Below are 27901 nucleotides of genomic sequence, written 5' to 3' on the forward strand. Positions count from 1 at the left end.
GCTGGCAAAATGGGCAAGTGTCTCAAAGAGGTTGACAAGAGATATGGGAAGCAGAAAAACAGAAGCCTATAAACTATAACAAGTTATAAAAAATGGCAACAGATATTTATTAAATAATAGCAAGAGGGAAAGGAAATAGATATAGCCAAGGATGTGGGTAAAAAGAAATAAAAGCAAAGATTATCATTCAAAAAAATACAAAAGAACTCAAACAGAAGAATACAGAGAAGAGCATCTGGTAAAACTGAAAGCGAAAAGGATTAGAGAATGACACGGTGACTAAATTCATCACCATTCCCGTCCCCGCGGATAACCGCAGTAAACCATCTTCATGTCATTCTTTAAGGAGAGAGGGAAGAATCAGAGTATGAATGGCCACAACCACTGACCCGCAAGCTTTGCTCTGAAGAATGCTGGTGTAGAAGGACTGAGGTTGAGATAGACACTAAAGAATGACAGTCTCTGGTCTCCAGAGCAGATATTGTGATGTCATAATGCCTCATTCCACCAGTGCCTAAGAGCCAATCACATCAGTGATGTCACAATGGCTTCATTATCCTTGGCTCACATAAGAATCAGAGTATGAATGGCCACAACCACTGACCCGCAAACTTTGCTTTGAAGAATGCTGGTGTAGAAGGACCGAGGTTGAAACAGACACTAGAAAATGACATGGGATTATTTCCCGCGGTTATCCGTGTGATGAATTTTGTCACCGTGTCATTCTCTAATAAGGATATAAACCAGAGTGCAAATTCACAAGTGGAAGAGGAGCATGTTACAAAGACAAAATAAGACTTCTTTTTCAAGGGAGTCAAGGAAAGGAGCCAGAGCCAGGTGAAGCTGCAAGACCGAGAGGTGGCAGAGAGCAAAAAGGGAAAAATACGAACCCAACACATCAATTCAGTGATCACAGAAGATGTCCCTAGAGACCAGCAACAGTATGTATGGGAATGGAGAAGATACATCACTGTTCATGGAAGAGGGTACGCATGAGGAACGCGCAAAAATAGAGTAGACAAAGCCATTGCACTGGATAACATACGTCCCAGCAGTGACGTAGTAAGGGGAAGTGGTGCCCCTCTCCCCGCCACACGCACGCCCCCCCCCCTTCCCTTTTCCCGTATCTTTTAAACTTCTCCAGCGTGAGCAGCATGCTGACCACGGTGTCGGCTCACTCGACGTCACGTCCCGGAAGTGACGTCAGAGATAGCTCCAAAAGGGTACGGGGGGAAGGCAAGGGGCGCACGCAGCAAGGAGAGGAGCAGGGAGTGAAGAGGAGAAGCAGTGCCACCGCTCCTGGGGCGGACTGCCACTGCATCCCAGGACATAGTGGAGCTGAGAGCGTTCCAGGTGGTCTGCTGAAGGATCTGTTCAATAGATCTTTAGTGATGGAAGTTACTTAAATCAACCCTTTTGCTTCTCGAACAGGAAAGGCCTCTAGTAGCTCTTGCATGCTCTCACCTAGGCTTAGCAGATCTCCAGATTTTCCCTCTTTTTGAGGCACTTTTTCCAGGTTTTGAAAAGCCTCCTCAAATCGTGTCGGGCAAGGAGGAAAGTCCGACAAGAGCAGGCAGTGGGGAGGGGGGCTAGGGGGGTCAAGATTTTCCGCTTGGAAAATCTAGCAGCCTTACTCTCACCATCCAGAGTAACATTTAACAACCTGGTCTCAAGAGTGATTCACCTCAACTCCCAAAGGCTAAATCTCCTCCACAAAACTCCAAATCTTATATCACACTAGGCCACAGCTTTACTCTTCACCCTTTCATTGGCCCGAAAGGCTCGACCCCTCACACAAAACGTAAGGCAAAAGAGGGCCCTTTGCCTCATGACGCATCTTCTCAAAGGGAACAGTTTAGAGTAGAGAATGACAAGAGGACAAATTTTTCCTCATCCCATAGGAACTCAATTTCTCTGTCCTGTCCCCACTAGTTTTGTCGCAGTCCCTATCCTTGCCCCATTCCTGTAAGCTCAGCTTTAACCACACAAATCTCGAACATATGATTTGAAAGCGTTTGAGACTTGTACAGATGAGGACGGAGCTTAGGCATTGGTGGAATGAGGCATTATGACATCACACTCTGAGCTCTAGAATGTTGCTACTTAGGATTTTAAAGCATTTGAGGCTTGTGCAGATGAGGACGGAGCTTAGGCATTGGTGGAAAGAGGCATTATGACATCACACTCTGAGCTCTAGAATGTTGGTACTTAGGATTTTAAAGCGTTTGAGGCTTGTGCAGATGAGGACGGAGCTTAGGCATTGGTGGAATGAGGCATTATGACATCACACTCTGAGCTCTAGAATGTTGGTACTTAGGATTTTAAAGCGTTTGAGGCTCGTGCAGATGAGGACGGAGCTTAGGCATTGGTGGAAAGAGGCATTATGACATCACACTCTGAGCTCTAGAATGTTGCAACTTATGATTTTAAAGCGTCTGAGGCTCGTGCAGATGAGGACGGAGCTTAGGCATTGGTGTAATGAGGCATTATGACATCACACTCTGAGCTCTAGAATGTTGCTACTTAGGATTTTAAAGCGTTTGAGGCTTGTGCAGATGAGGACAGAGTATGCAGGAACAGGGCAGGGACAGGAAAAAAAAAAAACTTGCGGGGATGGAAAAATGAGTTCCCACTGGAATGGGGAAAAATTTGTCCCCGTGTCATTCTCTAGTTTAGAGTGCCCCCCATTCACTAGGAAAGAAAGACCAATATCAAAAATGAAAAAAGAAGCCGTAACACAAGAAAAGAAATTTTAAAAACCCTCTTCCTTTCTCACCTAGTTCAAGCCTATTCCTGAGCTGAGAAGACAGGGCCCGATCATGTTGTCCCGTTCTATTCTGTTCCCTTCCATCCTCAAACATTATTACTGTGTCCCAAAGCATTACTTTAATTAGGTGAACTGTAGTTTAAATGCCAGTATATAATAAAGCAGAAGCAAAAAGGAACATTTTGGAACTGAAAATGCAAACAACATGGTGGATTGGTGGAAAGCTTGGCTTAAGGCAGTAATTATTAGATTCTGAGGATAAATTCTGAAGTCAGTCTTCTCAGGAAGCCTGGTGAATTCCTGCAGAGCGAGCCTTGATAAAATTCTTGTTTCCACTGTATCAAAACAAGAGTCACCTTAATCAATCTGCAGTGCAGTCAGGCACCTACGACTTGGACCTTATAGACACGCAGACATCCGCTGACACTAAGCCAGGATGGATTAGGTCTGACTCTACAGACCAATTTTTGGTTAGATATGTTCACTTGAATGACAAAGCATTCTGCACAATTAGTATAAATGAGCAATTAAACAATAGCTACGTATTCATCCACCAGGAATCAGGCAGAATGCTTTTGTTAAGAGGAATTATTTCCAAAGGAAAAAATAAAACCTGCAGCCAGGGGGCCCTTACTTAATTCCTAATGCTGATGTTACTAGCACTTAATGCCAGTCTGGCATGCATGTTAATTTTCAGAGGGCTGTAGCGCAGATATTACTGTGCATGCCAAAGATGGCCACAAATTCTATTGAAATGCATTTAAAAATGGGTCAAATGAAGAGGTGAGGAGGGGCCTAGTGGTAGAGGAGGGGCCTAGTCGTAATGCTGCTCTTGGCACCCTGAGGTTGTGAGATCAAATCCTGGTGCTGCTCCTTGTGACCTTGGGCAAGTCACTTAATCCTCCAGCACCCACTGCTTTGAATGTCAGCTTTGAAATGCCAAAGCAACAAAAAGGCAGTATATAAGTCCCCATTCCTCTTCATCAAGCCCAGTATCATGTTTCCAACAGTGGCCAACCCAGGTCTCAAGCCCCTGGCAGAAACCCAAAGAGAGCAACATTCCAGAGCTGAGATTGTGATGTCATAAAGCATCATTCCACCAATACCTAAGAGCCAACCTCAGCAGTGATGTCACAATGGCTCAATTGTCCTATACTCAGCTCACATAAGAACTGACAGACTGAAGGTGTAGCTCACTGGTGGAGCTGCTGCCTCTGCACCCAGAGGTTGTGAGATCAAATCTCAATGCTGGTCCTTGTGACCCTGGGCAAGTCACTTAATCCTCCAGTGCCCACCACTTGAAATGCCAAAGCAACAAAAAAGACAGTATACAAGTCCCCATTCCCACTAGCGTAGCGAGGGTGGGAGGTGCCCCCTCACCCCTCCCCCACCACACATGCGTCCTTTCCCTTCCCCCGTACCTGTTTAGTTTCCCCAGCATGAGCAACATCTCCAATGTGCTGCCCGCACCGGCGCTGGATCTCCCTTCAACGTCACTCCCTAGTTGCGGGGCCCAGAAGTGATGGCAGAGGGGAGTGCCGAGGTTGGCGCAAGCAGCAAGTTGTAGCTGCTACTCGCACCGGTGAAGATCTAGAGGTATGGTGGGGGGAGGTGCCAGGTGCACGCGTGGCGAGGGAAGAGTGGAAAGAAACAAGAGGACAGAGAGGGACCGGTCCACTCCGCTACCCCCACCCCTTTCCTTCCCAGTGCTCAAATGGAAACACCGTCATGCACAGAAGCAAAAGTCTACAACTTAAGGTCGAATTAGGGGTAGCATTAAAGGTTGGTGCAAAATGCAGCAGTCAAGCCGATTATGGGGTTAAAGGTCAGCTTAGGGGTAGCATTAAAGGTTGGTGCAAAATGCAGCAGTCAAGCCGATTATGGGGTTAAAGGTCAGATTAGGGGTAGCATTAAAGGTTGGTGCAAAATGCAGCGGTCAAGCCGATTATGGGGTTAAAGGTCAGATTAGGGGTAGCATTAAAGGTTGGTGCAAAATGCAGTGGTCAAGCCGATTATGGGGTTAAAGGTCAGATTAGGGGTAGCATTAAAGGTTGGTGCAAAATGCAGTGGTCAAGCCGATTATGGGGTTAAAGGTCAGATTAGGGGTAGCATTAAAGGTTGGTGCAAAATGCAGTGGTCAAGCCGATTATGGGGTTAAAGGTCAGATTAGGGGTAGCATTAAAGGTTGGTGCAAAATGCAGGGTCAAGCCGATTATGGGGTTAAAGGTCAGATTAGGGGTAGCATTAAAGATTGGTGCAAAATGCAGCGGTCAAGCCGATTATGGGGTTAAAGGTCAGATTAGGGGTAGCATTAAAGATTGGTGCAAAATGCAGCGGTCAAGCCGATTATGGGGTTAAAGGTCAGATTAGGGGTAGCATTAAAGGTTGGTGCAAAATGCAGTGGTCAAGCCGATTATGGGGTTAAAGGTCAGATTAGGGGTAGCATTAAAGGTTGGTGCAAAATGCAGCAGTCAAGCCGATTATGGGGTTAAAGGTCAGATTAGGGGTAGCATTAAAGGTTGGTGGAAAATGCAGGGTCAAGCCGATTATAGGGTTACAGAAATATGACCAAGTGACACCCCTTTACCAGGCGTTGCATTGGTTGCCAGCGGAGGCGCGTGTGAAATTCAAACTCGGTGGCTTTTGTTTTAAGGCTTTATTTGGTTTGACTTCCAAATATATAAATGAGCTTTTTTCTTTTACAACTAATAGACATAAAAGAATTTTGTTTCCCCACCTGTTAAAGGATGTAAACTCTAAAAACATCATCGGCATCTTCTTTCATACCAGGCGGCGGCATGGGGCAAAGGGCTCCTTTTACTAAGCTGCGCTGGCGGTTTTAGCGTGCGCTGAAATGCCCCCCGCGCTAGACGCTAACGCCACCATTGAACTAGCGTTAGTTCTTGGTGCATAGTGTGGGGGGGGCAGCGTGCACTAATCCACAGCACGCGTTAAAAACGCTACCGCAGCTTAGTAAAAGGAGCCCAAAGAGTTAGATCGACTGCTTAGGCTTACTGAAGTTTATGGGGAATTTAGAACACATCTGTTTTTGAAATTTTTAGGTAGTTAATCTGTAAAAATTTTATTATGCAATAATCAGATCTTTTAGAGTTTTTACTCATTGGTTTTAACTTTCTAATTCTCTTCAATTCTATTGTATTTTAAATGATGGATTTGTACATTAAGTTTTTTTTTTTAATTAAGTTTATTTAGGATTTTATATACCGCCTATCGAGGTTATCTAAGCGGTTTTTACAATCAGGTACTCAAGCAGTTTTCCCTGTGTTTCCCGGCGGGCTCACAATCTATCTAACGTACCTGGGGCTATGGAGGACTGAGTGACTTGCCCAGGGTCACAAGGTGCATAGAACTTCACAGCTGTGCGATATATAAATAAATTATTATTATTATTTCTTGTCATTTTGGGAAAATTAAACAGTGTGCTTTGTCCTTTTTGCAAGGGTAAGGAAGTCCGTGCAAGTCTTAAGTGCTGTAGTAAAAAAGCAAAGGCGCGCGAGTCCAAGCATAACAAATTAAAAGCACAACACACGTTGGCACGTACGGAAACCTGGTGTGAATGCTGAAGCCCACATTTTAATCTTTTGGGATCTTGCCAGGTACTCGGGACCTGGGTTGGCCACTGCTGGAAACAGGATACTGGGCTTGATGGACCTTCAGTCTGTCCCAGTAGAGCAATTCTTTTGTGAGCCAAGTATAGGACAGTCAAACCATTGTGACATCACTGGTGAGGTTGGCTCTTAGGCATTGGTGGAATGAGGCATTATGACATCACAATCTCAGCTCTGGAATGTTGCTACTCTTTGGGTTTCTGCCAGGTTCTTAGGACCTGGGTTGGCCACTGCTGGAAACAGGATACTGGGCTTGATGGACCTTCAGTCTGTCCCAGTAGAGCAATTCTTTTGTGAGCCAAGTATAGGACAGTCAAACCATTGTGACATCACTGGTGAGGTTGGCTCTTAGGCATTGGTGGAATGAGGCATTATGACATCACAGTCTCAGCTCTGGAATGTTGCTACTCTTTGGGTTTCTGGCTGGTACTTGGGACCTGGTTTGGCCACTATTGGAAACAGTATGGTTATTCTTATGGTCTTAAATTAAGCATGCCGAGACCATATTCAAGTAAACGGCCACAGTGGCGTACCTAGCATATGACCACATTAGTCTCCAATTGAAAGAGTTGGTTGCGTATACATTGGTTTTCAATATATCTGAGTTGTTTACAGCTAGTACCTAGCATATGTGACACCTGGGGCCCATCATTTTTTGACACTATCCCCCCACCATCTATATCAAAAATATGATTTTTAGTAACAATCCACATATCGCACAACAAGAGTGTACCTAGGAAAAGGCAGCATCTTAAACACTGCAGTGAGCACTAGAACACCAACACATACATTGTAAAACTAAACAAACCATATCCTGCACAGTCAATTGATCCTGTACAGTCGATGCTAACAGAAAGCCATGTCCCTTTCATACACACAGACAGATACACCCTCACCCAATATGGAATAATCACAAACTACAAATAGAAATATGTAGACAAAAGTTAAACTGAACCGCCAAGAAACCAGACTCTGCATACAATGCAACACCACAACACCACAAAAACAGTGACACATGTCCCCTAATACTGTGCAAAATATAAAGACAGTAGATGTAAATTTGAAAAAAACTGATGCATAACAATCACCACTTTACAAATTAACAAATAAAAATAAAACAATGAGAAATAAGAAAGTACCATTTAATTGGACTAATCCATTTTTCAATTAGCTTTCAGAGGCCAAATCTTTCTTCAGAACAGAACAGTATAGTATACTGATGTTATGGTATCTTGTCCTGAGGAAAGGGGTTTAGTCCAAAAAATTGCCTTATTTCCATTTCCTATTTATAAACATTTATCAATACAGTTACAATACTACTTGATTCTAAGTAAAGGAACAAAAAAATCTTTCTACCTTTTGTTATTTCTGCTTTAATCATCTTCTCTTTGCTCTGTTCTTTCTATACAGCGTTTGTCCTCTCTCCCTTCCATGCAACATCTGCCCTCTCTTTGCCCCTTCCACCCAGCTTTTGCCCTCTCTTTCTACCCCTTCCATCTACGGTCCACTCTCTCTCTCTTCCATATGGCATCTTCCCTCTTTCTATGTCCCTTCAATAAATTGTATATCTGGGGTCCCTTCTCTCCTTTGCACATGATTCATTTCAGCTTTTCACTCCCTCTCCATTTTTATGTCTCCACCCCCTCCCCTATGCTTGGCATCTCTCTCTTTCTCTTCTCCTTTCCTTCCTTCCTTCCTTCCCACTCCACATCATGGTGTGGTATCTCTATCTCCTTCCCTTCCCTCATGCCATGGCATCTCTTCCATCCCCTCCATGGTCTGGTATCTCCTTTCCCTCCCTCCCATGGACTTGGCATCTCTGGTTCCCCTCCCTTGTCTTCCTTCTCCCTCCTTCCTTCTCTCTCCCCAATTGGGTGTTGCAGGAGCATTTCTCTCCCCCCTTCCCTGTGCAGCAGTAGCATTTATTCCCCCTTCCCTGTGCAGCAGCAGCATTTCTCTCCCCTTGCCTGTACAACATTTCTTCCCCCCTTGCCTGTGCAGCAGTAGCATTTCTCTCTCCCTTGCCTGTACAACAGCATCAGCATGTCTCCCCCCTTGCCTTTGTAGCATTTCTTCCACCTTGCCTTTGCAGCATTTCTCCCCCCCCCTTTCCTGTGCAGTATTTCTACCCTCTCCCCTTCCCTGTGCAGCATTTCTACCCTCCCCCCCTTCCCTGCCCAGCATGTCAGAGAGAATGCTTCCGACGCAGCCACGGATCGCGCGGGGAGCAGACGCCCGTGGCTTTCAGCAGGGGAGCCGGCCAGAAGCTGAGCAACGCCGGTGAGCACCCACGGACATCACTGTTTACTTCCGCTGCTGCTGGTTAAGGAAAGGCAGCAGCGGCAGAATAGGGAGGGTGGCCGGCTGTGCACCCCCTTGGGGCGTGCACCCGGGGCGGATCATCCTCCCCCCCCCCCGGTCCCTCCCTTGGTACACCACTGAAAGGCCGCAGTGTGAATACGAGAAAATTCAGGCGGCCATCATAAGATTTCAAGCTTACACATACTACTAATTTTGTAAACCTCAGACTAGGTATTAAATATTAAAAAAATTAATTAATTAGGAATGAATTAGGAAAAAGCTTTTCACATTTAGGTTACATAATATATACTTATGGAGACGATATAGCTCTACTCTGCCCGCTCAGTCAAGTTAGCAATTGGGCTAGGAAAAGCTTTTTAAAACTGAATACAGCTAAGATAAAACTTATTGGTTTTGGACATTATGAGAGCATCTGTATGAATGTAGCAAAGTTAATATCTGGTGAAGTTTTGAGAATAGATAGTGCTTCTAGAATTTTAATGTAATCCTAGACTCTGATTTAAAATTAAATCATCAACCCCTCCTCCCCTTTTACAAAACCTTAGCGGTAACAGCTCCGACGCTCATAGGAATTCTATGAGCGTCAGCGCTGTTACCACAGCAGCCACCACTAAAAACCACGCTACGATTTTGTTGAAAAGGGGGAGGGGGGACATATGAGATTGCTTTCTAAAACAATTCTTTTCCTGTGTTCAACAACTGAGAGCTATAAGATCTATCTTATCACAATCTAGTTTTTGAACACTTTGTCGATCGATGTTATCACATTGGACTACTGCAATTCTACTTACTGTGGAGCATCTGAAATTTTTTTTACTCGGATTACGGTTGTTTCAAAATACAGATGCTAGATTCATCTTTTCAGCTAGAAAATTTGAAAGGGTTTCACCGCCCTTGCACAAATAACACTGACTTCTGATTAGATACAGGATTAAGGGCTCCTTTTACAAAGCTGCGTTAGCGGCTTTAGCGTGCGTGACTTTTAATCACACGCTAGCCAAAAAACTACCACCTGCTCAAGAGGAGGCGGTAGCAGCTAGCGGTTCAGCTGTGCGCTATTATGCGCGTTAAACCGCTAATGTGCCTTCGTAAAAGGAGCCCTAAGTTTAAGGTATCTTGTCTAGTACATAAGGCTTTACATGGTAATGCTCCAAAACAATTAACATCTCTTCTTATCAGGTTGTTCAGACGTGGAACAGGTCTTCCATTAGAAATAAGAGTTTCCGTTGCACAGAGCGTTGTGGACCCCTGTTAGGTTACAAACATTAGATACCGTATTTTCACGCATGTCAGAGAAAGGGCGCAACGGAGGGCTTTGGGGACTGCGTGCGGCCCTGGGGCTGTACTTTGGAGGCCACCGCTGTAGTCCGTAACTACACGTACAACTTTTCAGAATGCCCCCGACTTATGGCCGTGCCTCCTTCTGCGTCCAGTGCCATGTCTTACAGAACAATGCCCACAGCCAAGATGTGTGGGTTTTAGCACACAATTATTGATAGTTAAGGGCTCCTTAAAGTGCGTCAAATCTGGAGGTCAGTGTGTAAGCACTTGGCAAGCCCCAGCCTTGCCCCCAAATCCACACCCATCCACAATTATACCCTATAGAATTTAGGCGTGAATATTCTAAAGAGGCACCCAAGTTCAGCTACATCTGCAAATGAGTGCCAGTCAGCTCCAAATTATCACCCGTTACTGATTCTTTGTGCTAATTTGGACATAATTAAGCAACTAACTTATTATTCTATAATCTCCATGTGCATTTTTGTAGTAAAGCTTTTAGAATTAGGGGGTAAGTGAGTGCAAGAAATGGATTAGGCCATCCAGAAAGGAATGGTACCAGCTGGTAAACCACTGATGCTCGCAAAAACCAGCCCAGTAATGCCAATTGACCATTCCTACGGTAGCCTTAAAACCCTCCCTCTCGCAGAGACACAAATACAGTTTATGCACGCGCCATACGGGATTGGATTCAGTGAGTGGCTCCAAAAGACAGGTGCCGGGAATTCAGCGCTCAAGCCCATTCTATAAAGGGCACTCCAAGATAAGCGACCCTTATAGAATAGCTTCCGGCGGGGATTTGCACCCAAATTTTGTGCACAAGGATTTTCACCCACTGAAACCTGGCGTGCAACTTGGATGCAGATCCTCAGAATTCGCTAACACTGCGTGCATCTTTGGTGAACATCCCTCACCTCTCCGTGCCTTTCCCGTGGCCACACCCCCTTTTGGATTGCATACGAAAAGATTTGAGTGCTGGTCTTTATAGAATAGATCCATGTGCAACTCCAAATTAGTGTCAATAATTGTATGTTAACGGCCAATTATGGCTCATTTAAAACTTTCCTCTAATTTATTTGCATGTGGATCTCAGAATATTGCACAAATTTGGGTGCCCTTTGGGCACCATTTATAGAATTCAAGAGATGGTGGCTCTGATCCGTCTGTTCCGCCGTTTCCTCATTTGAGTTCTACCACCACAATTTTCCCCTGCTTCTCTCTGCATTTCTTTGCCAACTCCTATGATTGATTGCTGGCTCAAAATCAGGGACCTTCTCAGCATCGTTACCCAGTTTGACGATTGGTTGCTGGCTCAGAATCAGGGACCTTCTCAGCACCGTTATCCAGTTTGGCGATTGGTTGCTGGCTCAGAATCAGGGACCTTCTCAGCATCATTACCCAATTTGACGATTGGTTGCTGGCTCAGAATCAGGGACCTTCTCAGCACCGTTATCCAGTTTGACGATTGGTTGCTGGCTCAGAATCAGGACCTTCTCACTATCGTTATCTAGTTTGACGATTGGTTGCTGGCTCAGAATCAGGGGCCTTCTCACCATCATTATCCACTTTGACGATTGGTTGCTGGCTCAGAATCAGGGACCTTCTCAGCACCGTTATCCAGTTTGACAATTGGTTGCTGGCTCAGAATCAGGGACCTTCTCAGCACCGTTATCCAGTTTGACGATTGGTTGCTGGCTCAGAATCAGGACCTTCTCACTATCGTTATCTAGTTTGACGATTGGTTGCTGGCTCAGAATCAGGGGCCTTCTCACCATCATTATCCACTTTGACGATTGGTTGCTGGCTCAGAATCAGGGACCTTCTCAGCACCGTTATCCAGTTTGACAATTGGTTGCTGGCTCAGAATCAGGGACCTTCTCAGCACCGTTATCCAGTTTGACGATTGGTTGCTGGCTCAGAATCAGGACCTTCTCACTATCGTTATCTAGTTTGACGATTGGTTGCTGGCTCAGAATCAGGGGCCTTCTCACCATCATTATCCACTTTGACGATTGGTTGCTGGCTCAGAATCAGGGACCTTCTCAGCACCGTTATCCAGTTTGATGATTGGTTGCTGGCTCAGAATCAGGACCTTCTCACTATCATTATCCAGTTTGACGATTGGTTGCTGGCTCAGAATCAGGACCTTCTCACTATCATTATCCAGTTTGACGATTGGTTGCTGGCTCAGAATCAGGGACCTTCTCACCATCGTTATCCAGTTTGACGATTGGTTGCTCGCTCAGAATCAGGGACCTTCTGACCATTGTTATCCAGTCCATGCATTTCTCTCTTTACAAGATTAAATAGGTTCTAGGTACACTGCTGGTACATCACAAAACTATAACAATGAGATGAATTCACATAATGGGGTTTGTTAAAAAAAAAAAAAGATTGCAATTTGCTATAGATTTTTAAAAAAACAAGAGACACCCTTGGGCTGAATGATTTGCTATCATCTGTGACATTTTAGTTATAGGATGGCTTTCAAAGGAGGCAAGAAAGAAGGATTGATTTTGTTATTGTTACTCTTTTCAAATATAGCTGGGTAAACTGCATTAAAAGCCCTTTGAAATAAATGGCTGCATAGCCTGGAAGAGAAATATCAAAGGACTATGACAGGAACATTCAAATCAACTACAGGTGAGCATAAGCTGGCCTGGGCCCATCCACTTTTGCCTAAAACCTAACCAGCAGTGGTGAACCATTTGCTGTAGCTGGTAGGGATTCCCAAACCCTGCCAGCTGAAGACAGCTCACTCCCTTACCCCACCCCCCACCCAAGCTGCAAAAGCTGGCACCACCACGGATGCTCTGCTCTCACTCACGTTCAAAGTTTTGCAGATGACGGTTGTGATTTTCAGAGTGGTGGACTCTGTGCATCTTTAGCTAATGGGGTTTGGAAAGCCCCGTTTTTTTAATGTTACATTTGGAAGGAGAGCCAGAATGAAGGGAGGGAAGAAAAGTAACGTGCCCACACATCTTACCCATTGGTCTACTCAAAAATTGCTTTCATGACATGAGGATTAGAGAATGTCACAGGGACTCCTTTCCCCGTGGGGACTCGTGTTCCCGGCGAGTTATTTTCCTGCCCCTGCCCCATTCCTGCAAGCTCTGTCCTCACTTTAAAATCATAAGTGTTTAAGGCTTGTGTGGTTATGGTAGAGCTTACGGGAATGGGGCAGGACGGAGAAATTGAGTTCCTGCGGGGACAGGAACAAATTTGTCTCCGTGTCATTCTCTAATGAGGATCCAAGGGCCACACTTAAGAATATCCTTACAAAAATATTTCTCCTTGAAAATGTTGAAAGATACATGAAGGTTTGAAGCACAAACAATAACAGATTTCAAGAAAGCCTGAGAGGAGCAGAGGGGATCTTTACTGGCTCCGAGGTGAATTGAAACCCAGAGACCAACCATGGTCTCTTGCCTTGTGACAGGAAGTAAACTGATCACACTGGCTGCCCTTACAGCCTTTATCTACCAACATATTAGGTGTTTCTAAAAAATGAGGTTCTGGTAAAGTGATTTGCCCAGGGACACACATTCAATGGTCAGACTGAAATTAGTATTAAAGGCACAAAGGGACAAAGCAGTTTTCCCAAGGTTATTATTCAAGGTCAGCAGCAAAGGTGGGATTTGAATCAGAGAGTTTCAGGACTCTGCCTTCTACAACAGTAATCAGGAAGCGCCTGCAATAAATTCTTTTTGGAGTTCACTTTCTTGTGGTACTACCCAAAATATCCCTTCCCCCCCCCTCCAAGCGATAAGATGCTTCATTTCAGTCATACCTTATAACAACAAAACAGATGAAATCGCCCCTTTCATGAGCTCTCGGATGGTAAGACACAATTTATAGAGAATATTAAGAGGCAATTTCCAGGTAAGATTGGGAATCAATACACACCATTGTCACAGTCCGCTGTTGATCGAGGCTACTTAACAAGCAGAGAGGCCTGCTGTCCCTCCTGCCTGTGACTTATAGGAACATCATCTCCGCCAGATATTTTTAATTTACGGTGAACTACCTCAGCTGGCTGCAGATCAGCTGGGGACATGATTTACTGCTAATTCATGGCTCAGATTCCCTAATTCATAGCCTAGCAAACACTATGATGCTGAAAAAAAAAAATCAGCTAAACACAGTCATTTAGTAATGAGTGTCAAAGCTGGGAGGGAGGGGAAGGGATAGAATGCACAAGGAACACTCGCTGGTGTGCAAGGGGTTAACACTGATGGCCGGAGGCCAGAGTGGGACCCCCAAAACAAGCCTGAATAGCACTCTCCCTTGACAGAACTTTGCAGTCCCTCCCTCCCCCCTGTCATCCACATCACTGTGTCTAATTAATCCTATTAAGACTATTTTCACACCGTGGACTGTCCCGTGGATGCTTGGGACCCCATGAAAATAGACCTATAAACGCAAAATTACTCCTAGAGGAAAGAGCACAAAGGGAATTTGTGTGTGAGCCTGGGAAAGGGGCTGCAGCCAAATTATTTTATTGTAGAAATTAGGACCGAGCTAGGAACATAGGGAAAGCCATTACTCAAAGAAGAATGTTTTGCAAAGGACACAACAGACATGAGAGAATCTTGAAAGGAGCAGAAAATGTTCCCTTTCTGCTAACCCAAAGTGCTGCTAAAAACTTGCAAAGTGGCAACCCTGTCAAGGACCATTGTAGAAGCTCTTCTTTAAAACGAGAGTTACTGAGGTGTGCTTGCAAAGCAAAAGCGTTAAGATCTGTGGATGTCTCCCACATGGCCGTCCCGCGAATTTCAGTTCAGATCTGTTCTTCAGTTTGTGCATACCTCTTATTTAGACAGAGAAAATGCAACGAAGTCGCCAGCATGGCACCAGAAACCTGCATGTCATTCTCCTGGTTCCCAGACATCCGGGGAAACCTGGACATGTCCGCTTTTTACAGGGTCCCGGACAGACTTTCCAAAACCTGGCAGTTTGTCCGGGTTTTGGAAAGCCCTGATGAGCTCCGGCCGCATCCGAGCATGCACGTATGATGTCAAACCCATCCACGCATGTTCCAGGCCCTCCAGAAGTGGCCGGAAATTGTCAGGGAAGAAGAGAGGAGGTTTGTGAGGGGCAGGGCATGGCCGTAGGGTGGGGCCAGGTGATTGGGTGGGTGGCCGGAGGGTGGGGCCAGCTGACCGAATTTTTGCGGCCTGAAAAATGGAAACCCTATCCTAGTACAGCTGTCAGTTCTCTCTTTATTGATAGAAAAAAAAAAAAAAAAAAATGAACCACCTTGACCAATATAGAGGCAAACTCAGTTACATAGCCACTGATGCCTTCACTAAAGCTACTGGGGTGATTATAGACAGATGTACTTTTCAATTACAGATCAACAAAGTTTTTCAGAAATCTTTCATCGTAATGCAAAACTTGCAAAGTATTCGAAAATGTTTTGAAAAGGGCGCGATCCTGTCTTCTGGCTCGGTCCCTAGTTTTGGGTCTGTTAAGATTACCGTAACATCCGGTACCTACGTACCATGCCCCACGGCAATGATTAAACCGCTACAGATCATACAAAAACACGGACTGACCTCTCCGCGCACACATGACCATGCTGGCTTCCAATGCAGGCACAAATTTTGCGCAGATTCTACTGTTATTTAAAAGTCCAGAATGACCAGGTCAAGGAGAGTCCAGAACCCAAATTCACCTGCCCTTCAATTAAGGACATAAAACGAAAGGGAATGTTGGGGGGAGGTGTCTATGGTCACTCCAGGGAGCAAAATTGGACCCCGACATTACTAGAATTCTACTTGCAGTATCAGATTATAGAACTTTCCAAAAGGAACTAAATACCTTGTTATTCAGGAAATATGTCAGGAAGTGTTAATTTTGCTCTATAATACATACTAACTTGTGACATCGCTGGACGCGACCGGTTTATCTTTTATTCTACTGCAAGAACTGCAAGGTTAAGGCGGACTAGACGCCAATAAGGCCCAAATTCTGAAACCGGCGTCTAATGTTAGGCAAAAAATGCAAAGTCATGCACCTGGGCAGCCAAAATCCATGCAAGACTTACACCCTTAATGGCGAGCTCCTAACAAGAACTGAAGCAGAACGAGACTTAGGGGTGATTGTCAGTGAGGTCATGAAGACTGCCAATCAAGTAGAGCAAGCTTCATCCAAGGCAAGTCAAATCATAGGTTGCATACGCAGGAGTTTCGTCAGCCGTAAGCCTGAAGTCATTATGCCATTGTATAGATCCATGGTGAGGCCCCACCTGGAATACTGTGTGCAATTCTGGAGGCCGCATTACCGTAAGGATGTGCTGAGACTGGAGTCGGTCCAGAGAATGGCCACCCGGATGGTCTCGGGACTCAAGGATCTCCCATACGAGGAACGGCTGGATAAGTTGCAGCTGTACTCACTCGAGGAACGCAGAGAGAGGGGGTGACATGATGGAGACATTCAAGTATCTCACGGGCCGCATCGAGGTGGAAGAAGATATCTTCTTTTTCAAGGGTCCCGCGGCAACAAGGGGGCATCCGTGGAAAATCAGGGGCGGGAAACTGCACGGGGACACCAGAAAATTCTTTTTCACTGAAAGGGTGGTTGATCGCTGGAATAGTCTTCCACTTCAGGTCATTGAGGCCAGCAGCGTGCCTGATTTTAAGGCCAAATGGGACAGACACGTGGGATCTATTCACAGAGAAAGGTAGGGGAGGGTCATTGGGGTGGGCAGACTAGATGGGCCGTGGCCCTTATCTGCCGTCTATTTCTATGTTTATTTCAGAGGTGTTGAAACTGAATAAGACTCTCAAATAAGCTTTTTAATCAGCACTAATTGAAACTAAGGCGCCAATCATGAAAGAGCGATTGTGTAAACAAGGCGCCTCTAAACAATTTAGGCGGCCTTCAAAACAATAGGCGCTGTGCACGATAGGCGCGGGTACGCGTTAGGCGCCTTGTTGCCGAATCGCTGGTCTTAAGCCTGCTTAAGCGCTCACATAGGCGCCTTTTGGTTGTGCCTAAAGCTGGCCTATTTCTCGGGCGCCTCCAAAATAGGGGCCGCCTGGCGTGATTCATTAAACAGCGCCCAATTCTACTTGAATTGCGCTGAACAGTGCATAGTTTGGCACCTAACCTTGGGCGCTTCTTATAGAATTTGCCCTTAAGAGCGTAAGCATTGTCGCTGCTGGGTCAGACCAGTGGTCCATCGCGCCCAGCAGTCCGCTCACGTGGCGGCCCCCAGGTCAAAGACCGGTACTCTAAATGAGTCCAGCCTCACCTGCGTAGATTCCAGTTTAGCAGGAACTTGTCCAACTTTGTCTTGAGTCCCTGGAGGGTGTTTTCCCCTATTTGAATCCCTGGAGGGTGTTTTCCCCTATAACAGCCTCCGGAAGAGCGTTCCAGCTTTATACCACTCTCTGGGTGAAGAAGAACTTCCTTACATTTGTACGGAATCTATCCCCTTTCAATTTTAGAGAGTGGCCTCTCGTTCTCTCTACCTTGGAGAGGGTGAACAACCTGTCTTATCTACTTTGTCTTGAATCCCTGGAGGGTGTTTTCCCCTATAACAGCCTCCGGAAGAGCGTTCCAGTTTTCCACCACTCTCTGGGTGAAGAAGAACTTCCTTACGTTTGTACGGAATCTATCCCCTTTCAACTTTAGAGAGTGGCCTCTCGTTCTCTCTACCTTGGAGAGGGTGAACAACCTGTCTTATCTACTTTTTCTTGAATCCCTGGAGGGTGTTTTCCCCTATAAGAGCCTCCGGAAGAGCGTTCCAGTTTTCTACCACTCTCTGGGTGAAGAAGAGCTTCCTTACGTTTGTACGGAATCTATCCCCTTTTAACTTCAGAGAGTGGCCTCTCGTTCTCTCTACCTTGGAGAGGGTGAACAACCTGTCTTTCTCTACTAATTCTGTTCCTTTCGGTATCTTGAATGTTTTGATCATGTCCCCTCTCAATCTCCTCTTTTCAAGGGAGAAGAGACCCAGCTTCTCTAATCTCTCGCTGTACGGCAACTCCTCCAGCCCCTTAACCATTTTAGTCGCTCTTCTCTAGACCCTTTTGAGTAGTACCGTGTCCTTCTTCATGTACGGCGACCAGTGCTGGATGCAGTATTCCAGGTGAGGGTGTACCATGGCCCGGTACAGCGGCATGATAACCTTCTCCGATCTGTTCGTGATCCCCTTCTTAATCATTCCTAGCATTCTGTTCGCCCTTTTTGCCACCGCCACGCAAGTGTAAAAATGTGGCAGAATGCCAACTATCGAATTTAATATATAGAACTAGTGTGGAAAAAAAGAGAGGTAAAGGACCTCAGATACGTTATTGAAAAGTAATAAATGTGAAAAATAGCATATGCAGGGACAGGTTCTCTTTCATAGGTCCAAAAACCTCTCAGGCTGATCGACAACCAAAATGTTTTTTAAATATTATTTCTTTTTTTCTGTGTAATTCTTTGATTTTCAAACAAGAACAATCATTATAAACGATCAGCAAAGATTGCACTTATCTGTCCCTGCATATGCTATTTTGTAAGTTCATACTTTTCAATAACGCAGGCATCTGAGGTCCTTTGCCTCTCTTTTTTTCCACACTAGTTGTGTATATGAAACCTGTCTATATTCCGTTGATAACAATTGAGGTTAACGATCAAATGTAAACAGCCACAAAAGGAAAAAAAAAACACATCCTGAACTTCAGATTCCATTTTCCCCATGCAGTATACTGTATGACTGACAATTGCATTAGCCACAACACACATGAAGATATCATTCGTGCACAGAAATATTTTCCTCCCAGAAACATTACCAATAAAACACAGCCCTGATTTAAATGCTGAACACTTCGAATCCCACAGCTTTGGTGTAACTGAACCCTTCTTCTGCACTATGTCCACTAATGCCTTAAAGGCCTTTTTTTTTTTTTTAAACTCTGTAGCAATTTGTTGCTGACCCTTCTTGTTCCAGATGCGACTGTAGGAAAGAAAATACCAATCATTTTCATTTGACTATGAAACCCTCTTCCCTCGTCCTTCCTTCCGATCAGGAATGAGAAAATGCACTCCATCTATGAGCCCCTGACAGCAATTGCGGTTGCCTAAAGGTTAGAAGAGTGGCTGAGAACCGAGGAAGCCAGGATCTGAATCCCACCGCAGCAACTTGAGATTTTGGGCACGTCACTTAGGGGTCCTTTTATTAAGCTGCGGTAAGTGCTGGGGTGGGCTTACTGTGGGATCCACCTGTGGCAAAATCCCAATGTGCAGGTGGAAACCACATGCTATATAAGAATTGCCATACTGGGACAAACCAAAGGTCCGTCAAGTCCAGTATCACGTTTCCAACAGTGGCCAACCCAGGTCCCAAGTACCTGGCAGAAACCCAAAAAGTAGCAACATTCCAGAGCTCAAATTGTGATGTCATAATGTCTCATTCCACCAATGTCTGAGAGACAGCCTCACCAGTGATGTCACAATGCCTTGATTGTCCTACAGTTGGCTCACATAAGAGCATAAGAGTTGACATACTGGGACAGACTGAAGGTCCATCAAGCCCAGTATCACGTTTCCAACAGTGGCCAACTAGTAAAACAGATTTCCTCAAGCCATCTCAGTAATGGCCTATAGACCTCTATTTCAGGAAATTATCCAAACCTTTTTTTTTTTTAAACCCTGCTAAGCTAACTGATTTAACCACATTCTCCGGCAATGAATTCCAGAGTTTAATTACACGTTGTGTGAAGAACTGTTTTCTACAGTTTTGTTTTACATCTACTACTTAGTACCTTCATCACATGCTCCCTATCCTAGTATTTTGGGAAAATGTAAACAAGCAATTCACATCTACTCTTTCCACGCCACTTATCCGGTAATATTTTCTTGGAGGTGCATGTCTGGGGCAGAGAGCGGGCACGATGGCGCAAATAGCCACATTACTGTGCACAGATTAGCATGCCTTAGCACATGGGCCTTTACTGCTTGCAAAGTGTGTGGCTTTAAGTGGTCATGCACCAATTTTTGTTATTGGAGGCGAGGATAAGACTGGCCTAGTGGTTAGAGCTGCCGCCTCAGCACCCTGAGGTTGTGAGTTTGATCCCGACCTGCTCCCTGTGACTCTGAGCAACTCACTTAACACTCCAGTGCCTATTGCGAGCCTGCTGGGACCGTTAGGGAAGAGACAGAAATTTCCTGCGGACAGTTGAAGAACAGTGAACTAGATGGTGACTGGGGATAAGATGACTTGAATAAGAATCATTGGGCTATGAGTAAATAGAGAATTAAAGTAGAGTCTGAGAAGAGAAAAATGGAGCAAAAAGATGAAAAGTGAAAGATCAATACTGTATGTAGGAAATATTTTTAAATATTACTCAAAAAGAAAAAAGGAGACTCCAAATTATCCAGAATACGGCCATAAAACTAATTTATAACGCTAAAAAATTCGATCACGTATCCCCATTGTTAATAGATGCGCACTGGTTTCCAATTCATCATAGGATTCTTTATAAACTGATGTTTTTAATCTTTAAAACTCTAGCATTTAGCGAGCCGCAATTCATATCTAAATCATTGATTCCATACAAACCCCAACGATCTCTGCGTTCATCCGATCAAAACTTATTAATTGTGCCTTCTTTAAAAATCATTGGAACGAGAAGAGCAGATATGTTCACTGTTGCAGGTCCACAATGGTGGAATTCCCATCCCCAGTACATTAGAATGGAACGTGATGTTTCATCATTTAAAAATTTTTTAAAAACTTATTTGTTTAGGGATGCTTTTGACCTTTAAAACTTCTAAAATCTTCTATTTTTTTTTTTTTTAATTAATATTTATGAAGTATGCCTTGCAAATTTTTACCCTACCTTTTGTTCTTCCCTTTTTTCCTATACCCTCATTGTAACTTTACCCCCTTACCTATCTCTCATGTTAGTTATTATTAGATTTTAATGTTATTTTGTTAAAGTTTCTTTACTATATTATGTACATCGCCTAGTAATTTGAAATAGGCGATTCATCAAAAGTGAAATAAACTTGAAACTTGAAGAGAGAGACAAAGTTCAAAATGACTGATGAAAACAGTGATTACTGTTCACTGAACTGTGAGCTGTTAAGGGTGAATCTCTTCATGAAAAGTTGGTTAATAAATCCCAATCAATAGATTTACTAATGGAGCCATTAACACATGGCCATGAATTGGGAAAATGGAAAATGGACCTTTTCCAGCTGTGGTAAAAATGAGAGCACACGGGAAAGACCCTGTAAGGGCGTGTTAAGGCCACTTTTAACCACAGCTTAGTAAAATGACCTCTTAACCCTACACGGCCTCAGGTACTAACCTAGAGGCCCTCTTACTAAAGTCGCCTTACTGGGTCAGACCAATGATCCATCAAGCCCAGTAGCCCATCCAGGTCACTAGTACCAGGCCAAAACCCAAGGAGTAGCAACACTCCATACAGAATCTCCAAAGAGTAGCAAGATTCTAGAATCCCAATAGTAGCAACATTCCATGCGGAATCCCCAAAGAGCAGCAAGATTCTAGAATCCCAAAGAGCGGCAACATTCCATACAGAATCCCAAATAGTAGCAACATTCCATGCGGAATCCCCAAAGAGTAGCAAGATTCTAGAATCCCAAAGAGTGGCAACATTCCATACAGAATCCCAAATAGTAGCAACATTCCATGCGGAATCCCCAAAGAGTAGCAAGATTCTAGAATCCCAATAGTAGCAACATTCCATGCGGAATCCCCAAAGAGTAGCAAGATTCTAGAATCCCAAAGAGCGGCAACATTCCATACGGAATCCCAAATAGTAGCAACATTCCATGTGGAATCCCCAAAGAGTAGCAAGATTCTAGAATCCCAAAGAGCGGCAACATTCCATACAGAATCCCAAATAGTAGCAACATTCCATGCGGAATCCCCAAAGAGTAGCAAGATTCTAGAATCCCAATAGTAGCAACATTCCATGCGGAATCCCCAAAGAGTAGCAAGATTCTAGAATCCCAAAGAGCGGCAACATTCCATACGGAATCCCAAATAGTAGCAACATTCCATGTGGAATCCCCAAAGAGTAGCAAGATTCTAGAATCCCAAAGAGCGGCAACATTCCATACAGAATCCCAAATAGTAGCAACATTCCATGCGGAATCCCCAAAGAGTAGCAAGATTCTAGAATCCCAAATAGTAGCAACATTCCATGCAGAATTCCAAAGAGGAGCAACATTCCATGCTACCGAACCAGGGCAAGCATTGGCTTCCCCCATGTCTCTCTCAATAAGTGCCACGTGGCCCACAGATATAAAATATGATGCGTGGCATTAAGTGCATACTAATGTCTGTTAGCACACGCTAAGCACATGCGCTGCTTCCCGTCCCCTGTACCTGTTTAACATTCCTGGCGCAAACAACAACCCCCAACCTACTGTCACACCGTCAGCTCTTCTGTCATTTCCTGGACCCGCGCCTAAGAAGTGACATCAGAGGAAGAGCCGCTCGGGAGCGGCACCTGCAGCAGGAGGGGAAGGAGCGTGTGGAGGTGGGAGGGCGGAGAAGAAGGAGGGGGAGGGGTGCCACCGTCCCGGGGCACCTCACCACGCCACTGCCTAAAGCCCCTCAGTGCGGTGGCATAGTAAGGAGGGGGACAGGGGAGGCGGACCACCCATGGTGCTGTCTTCACAGGGGCCACGAGGCACGGCAATGCCAGGCGCCATCGCTACGCCGCTGCTTCAAGGACAGGGAAAGACTTAACGTAACTGAAATCAGCTCAATCCAAACGCACTCGATTCATATCTACAGAATGTTGTAAATGTGATTTATTCAGATGGAAAAGGCATGAGCTAAACCCGATCCCCCCTCCCCCCAATCTTGAGTTTATGGGGGGGGGGGGGGAATCTTCTTTGAATTAAAGACTGCTGTCCTTCACTGGTCCACACTTAAACCCCCGTGCCGATCTTCTAGCTCTCCTTTCACAGAAGCTAATAAACATTTTTCTCCCACAAGTAGAGAATGAGAAAATGTTCTTTTTTGAGTGAGAGCTGGGAAGGGGTAAAACGCGGACCTCGCGGATCTAAAACCGCACGTCCTTAAAAATCCCAGGTCCGCGCCACTTTTAGTCTCTGGCTCCGACGGAGCTCTATGACAATTTAACTCTGACGGTTCCTAGCATGGGGAGGGAAAAGCATTAGGATCCGTCAGAGTTAAATTGTCATAGAGCTGTGTCGGAGCCAGAGACTAAAAGTGGCAGGGACCTCAAAAGTGGCGCGGACCTCGGATTTTTAAGGATGTGACGTGCAGTTCAGATCCGTGAGGTCCACGAGGGAGCCGGGGGCCTGAGCTGAGCTGCAGGGAAAGCGAAGGGGGACTTGTCAATGCACAGACCTCGGGTTTCTAAGGACGTGTGGTTTTAGATCCGCCAGGTCCGCGTTTTACCCCTTCCCAGAGCTACAGTGTATCCCATTAAACATTAACACTAGAGGGGGGGAATCCCCCCAGCTGAAAATAACCCAAGCAACGACCCTCTGAATAACAAAGAGCATTTATAGAAACCTCCAGCATTGCTAAGACTGGACTGGAACATCACATACTTATACGTCTCTTTTATTCTCATTATCCATAGCCACCTCAAAGCAGTTTGTGGGGAATAATATGCTTTTCTCACCCGGTAATGTCTCCAAAGGCCTCCTAACTTTATCAATTACTATTCCGATGTAACCCCAAAAGTTGTATCAGTTTCCGTAACGATTTCTTCCCAAGCTCTCAGGCTAGAATAGATCAGAGCATGAAGGGGGTGGGGGAGGGGTGGCTAATTGTCTGTATTAGGGTCCCCACCTTTGCCTCAGCCCTAGATACCATCCGCTGGGAGACCCTGGCGGAGGATCCTAGAGTGAATCCAGCCCCCGAGGAAGCCGGGGTTTGAAATCTCAACCATGTGCCTTGTGACCTTGGGCAAATCGTTTGTCAGGAATCCTTAGGTACCTGAAGGTCACTGACCCCCGAGCTACGTCAAAGGAGAGATTTTCCGTAAGTGTGGATTATCAGAATTGCAACACGTTCAATGATCAACTTCGGTTTTTACCCTTCTCCTCCTTTTTTTTTCCTTTCCCGACTTAAAAAGCAGGTGTAGCCACCATTCCCAAATAATCCTAATTTAGCTACTCAATGAAGCTGATGGAGATACCTAGGGGCAAAACCCCTGCAGTGTCGATCCCAAATATTGGGGTAGAAGTGAAGTGGGCCCTCCCCCCAAAGTGGGCCCTCCCCCCCACTCGAGTTTTTAAAAGTTAACTATATTGCATCGCCCGGGGCTGTGGACCCCAGTACTGACCTGATGCGAATTTGCTTGGCACCTGGTTTATGGGCATTAAATAAATCTGCTAATAGGGATCACCTGGAGCTAAAATCGATTATCCCGATTTAGTTCCTAAAAATGTTCTTAAGACGGACGGTCACTTTTTTCCACGAGATTCCTTTTAACCTCCGATGCTTCTTTTTGCCAAACCCTAAGACTCGTCTGCAGACACCAAAATGTTACAATCAAGCCAAGAAACCTTTAGCACAAGAAGTCTTGATTAAAAAAATAATAATAATGGGATTGTTAGCCCACCTTTCCAAATAATCACGTTATTAGCAAGCCAAGCTGTAATAAACTCCCGTCCCAAAGAGCTTACAACCCAAGTGCGGTGCAAAAAGAAATACCCACCTTTCTAAAAGCTAGTGCAGTCTAGCGCTGCTGCAGTCGGCACATCCGAGCTGTTCACTGAGCCCCTCCGGTAACTTCAACCTGCCCCTCTCGAGACGCTAGGCAAAACCCCTGAAATTTTAGGCGTGCAACTGCGATAGGGCGCCTAAACCATTCCTGAGACGCGCAGGGAGTTTGCAAAAAAAAAAAAAAAAAAAAGGGTTCAGCTCAGCACAAACCCAGCGCCTGAAGAAGAAATGTCGCGAGTATTATATTCCTTTTGCTGAATCCTCAGGAGCTGTCGAGCCCCTGCAGCCGCGAATTCCCCGGGAAATCCATCGCAGCCTACCTGCCGCACTCCATCCATCCACCTCCCGGCGTTTTCTTCGGCGACGGAATAAAATCCCGGCTCCCTCGGAGCCCCCCACGAAGACTTGGAAAACCCGGCGCGAGAGATCTGGGCTGCCCCGGATCTTGGGGCGCGGGATACGGCCGCCGATCGCTGCAGATATGCGTCTTATTGTACGGCGAGATCCACCTGCGTATCACACAGCTCCCGGGTTTTGAACAGCCGCTTCACTGGAATGGTTGGGCACCTAGAGAGAGGCAGAAAAAGGCTGGGGTCCCTCGGATTAAAGAAATAAATAGCCCCGGGGAGGTGAAATTGGCGAAGGCGGCTGCATCGTCCAAGAATCCGGCGGCTGACTGGTGATTTCCATTCCTGTTTTGTTGGTGTCCAACGTCCAGCTCTTGTCTCCCCGTCTACATAATTTAAGAGCAAATGTCTGATAGACGAGAACCATCAACAGTCAGATCTCAGTTGTAATACACGGGGGTGGGGGGGGGGGGGAGTCGGAGATTTATCCCCGCCCTCGCAGTATTATGTTGCTGGGGTATTTCCCGTGTTTGGAGCTCCCGTGACCAGAAGCAGCGGTTCACATCTGGAAGCCAAGAAGAATTTCCGAGGATAAGGCATTTGGATCGGGGCCCGAGAAACAGCGGCCAGACGCTGTCCTGTTCCCGCAGCACGAAGAGCTGGGGGGGGGGGGGAAGAAAGTTTGGGGAGCAAAAGGAGTTGGGTGGAAGAGATCGGGCAGACTGGCGGTCTTGGAAACAGTAGGCAGCCCTTTAAAAACGGCTTTGGGTTTGTGACCTCTTTCTCTCTCGCATATAACATCTCTCTTATTGCACGTGTAATAATCACCAAATAAAAAGGCTTTTTTTTTTTTTTTTTGTCACTGCCTAAGTTGCCGGGACCGCAGGGTATCTACTGAAATCTTTATAGGGTGGCACCCAGGAAATTCCCTTTCCATGTGAGATAAAGTTCGGAGAAGGGGGCGGCTGGGCTTTGAGCTCAGCCTTCTGGGCAGTGGTTAGAGCCACAGCCTCGGCACCCTGAGGCTGTGGGTTCGAATCCCGCACTGATCCCCGTCACCCCGGGCAAGTCCATGAATCCCCAGTTAGAGCGGGAGCCCACAGGGACAGTTAGGGAAAAATGCTTCAGTACCCGAATAATTTGTAATCCGCGTAAAATTATAGGACATGCGGAATATAAATTACATATAACCCCACCACCATTATTTCCTAGAGAGGCGAATTTAATATTGCTCACAAGAATGCCACGCTGCAGCCTGAACTTATTACCAGTCCTATGTGATAACACCAGTACCCCACTCTCTCTCCCCTCCCCCCTTTCCCACTAGTACCCCACTCCCTCTCCCCTCCCCCCCTTTCCCACTAGTACCCCACTCTCTCTCCCCTCCCCCCTTTCCCACTAGTACCCCACTCTCTCTCCCCTCCCCCTAGTACCCCACTCTCTCTCCCCTCCCCCCTTTCCCACTAGTACCCCACTCTCTCTCCCCTCCCCTAGTACCCCACTCTCTCTCCACTCCCCCCCTTTCCCAAACAGTCTCTATGGCATTTCAATAGTTATTAAAGCCAGGCAACGCGAGGAATCTCTGCTCTCCTATCAAGACCCCTTTTAAACATTCATTCCTCCTCCTTAATACTTGAATGAAACTTGATAGTTCACGGGTCATTTTCCGGCAGAAAGTACTGGGGGGGAGGGGGGAGCCACACGAAAATCCACCATGCAACCTCCCTTGCATACCAAAGCCTGAACTGGGTTTCTGCCTATAGAGAACCGTAGCCTAAACCATGAAGGGTTGAGGGGGGTTATATTTGTTTCTGGCTTTGCAGCCTTTTCAGTTCGGGGGTGGGGAACCCCCTCCATAAAATGCATCAGGTCGCGTGCCCCGCCGATGCAAATTCCCGGGGCATTTCGTGCAAGGCTGACTTACTGCAGTGAGCCGACCCTTCCTCCGTGCCTTACCTGAGAAACAGCCCGGGCATAGTCGCCCCCCTCCTTCAGTGCAGCCGCATTGGCACTGCAGATGATGTCTTCCCCATAGCGAGGGGGGGGGGAAGCCGGATCCCGCCAATATCCCCCAGGAAATTTGGGAAGAGATGACAGCATCGGCGGTTGATCGGCTTGCGGGTGTTCTCGAGGGGGGTGAGGGGACTCCGTGCGATCGCCGATCCCACCCCCCGCCCGGCTCTCCCCGCCGCCGCCTCCTCCGTGCTCGCACTGCGGCTGCCTCCGGCCCCGAGCGGCCTCTGCAGAAACGCAGCGCCCGATCTCCCTCCTCTTCCCTTCCGGTGTAGGCGACAGATTCAGCACCTGCCCCCCCCCCCCTCCTTCTTCTCGGGGGAAAAAATATACAGATCGTAAAACGCGGAGGGGGGAAATGTTATCCTCCCCCCACACTTTAGGGTTCAGTGAGGGGGTGGGAAGTCGTTTCCAGCACCCCTGGGGGTCCGGGCACCTTCCTGCTGCGTCTTGCCTAAAGTTTGGTGGGCACCAAACTGGGCATGCACGGTCGTGTGTGTGTGTGTGCCCATTGGCACTGCCAGTGCTATAAGCTCCAGCTGTCTCTTGCCGAGGGCCCACCTCGGTGTTACTCACCAGTGACATCTAGGATCCAAAGTCCTATTGAGCTAATTCAACTTTGAGATACCATCTCAATAGATCAGACGCATGTGCCCCCCCCCCCCCCCCCCCCATACACCCACCCACCCTTCCCTTTTTCCAAGTGAAGTTGTTGGTATACAAGATGCTGGTTTAAAAAAAAAAAAAAAAAGATCAAGGCAAGTAAATTCTCGAAATAATCAAAAGGGATGTGGGGGAGGGGGGTGTTCACTGAGATTTCGGAGAGTAGAGGAGAAGATTACTAGGATGCTCAGACCTTTCTTTT

The 27901-nt window shown here is 46.1% G+C and overlaps 1 protein-coding gene across 2 annotated transcripts in view; it reads right to left on the reverse strand.

Annotated features, from left to right (window-relative positions):
- The window catches only part of PLXNA4 (plexin A4), a 1110463-nt gene extending 1083388 nt beyond the window's left edge, over window positions 1-27075 (reverse strand). The window contains exon 1 of one of the 2 annotated variants that reach the window (XM_033958729.1): window positions 26980-27075. The gene's annotated coding sequence lies outside the window, so the exon portion shown is untranslated. Of the gene's footprint in view, window positions 1-24668; window positions 24778-26979 lie in introns of those variants that run through there. The other variant, XM_033958728.1, reaches the window with a different exon arrangement.
- Between the last annotated feature and the right edge of the window lie 826 nt (window positions 27076-27901).

The sequence above is a fragment of the Geotrypetes seraphini genome, chromosome 9 (genome assembly GCF_902459505.1).
Source record: "Geotrypetes seraphini chromosome 9, aGeoSer1.1, whole genome shotgun sequence".
NCBI lineage: Eukaryota > Metazoa > Chordata > Amphibia > Gymnophiona > Dermophiidae > Geotrypetes > Geotrypetes seraphini.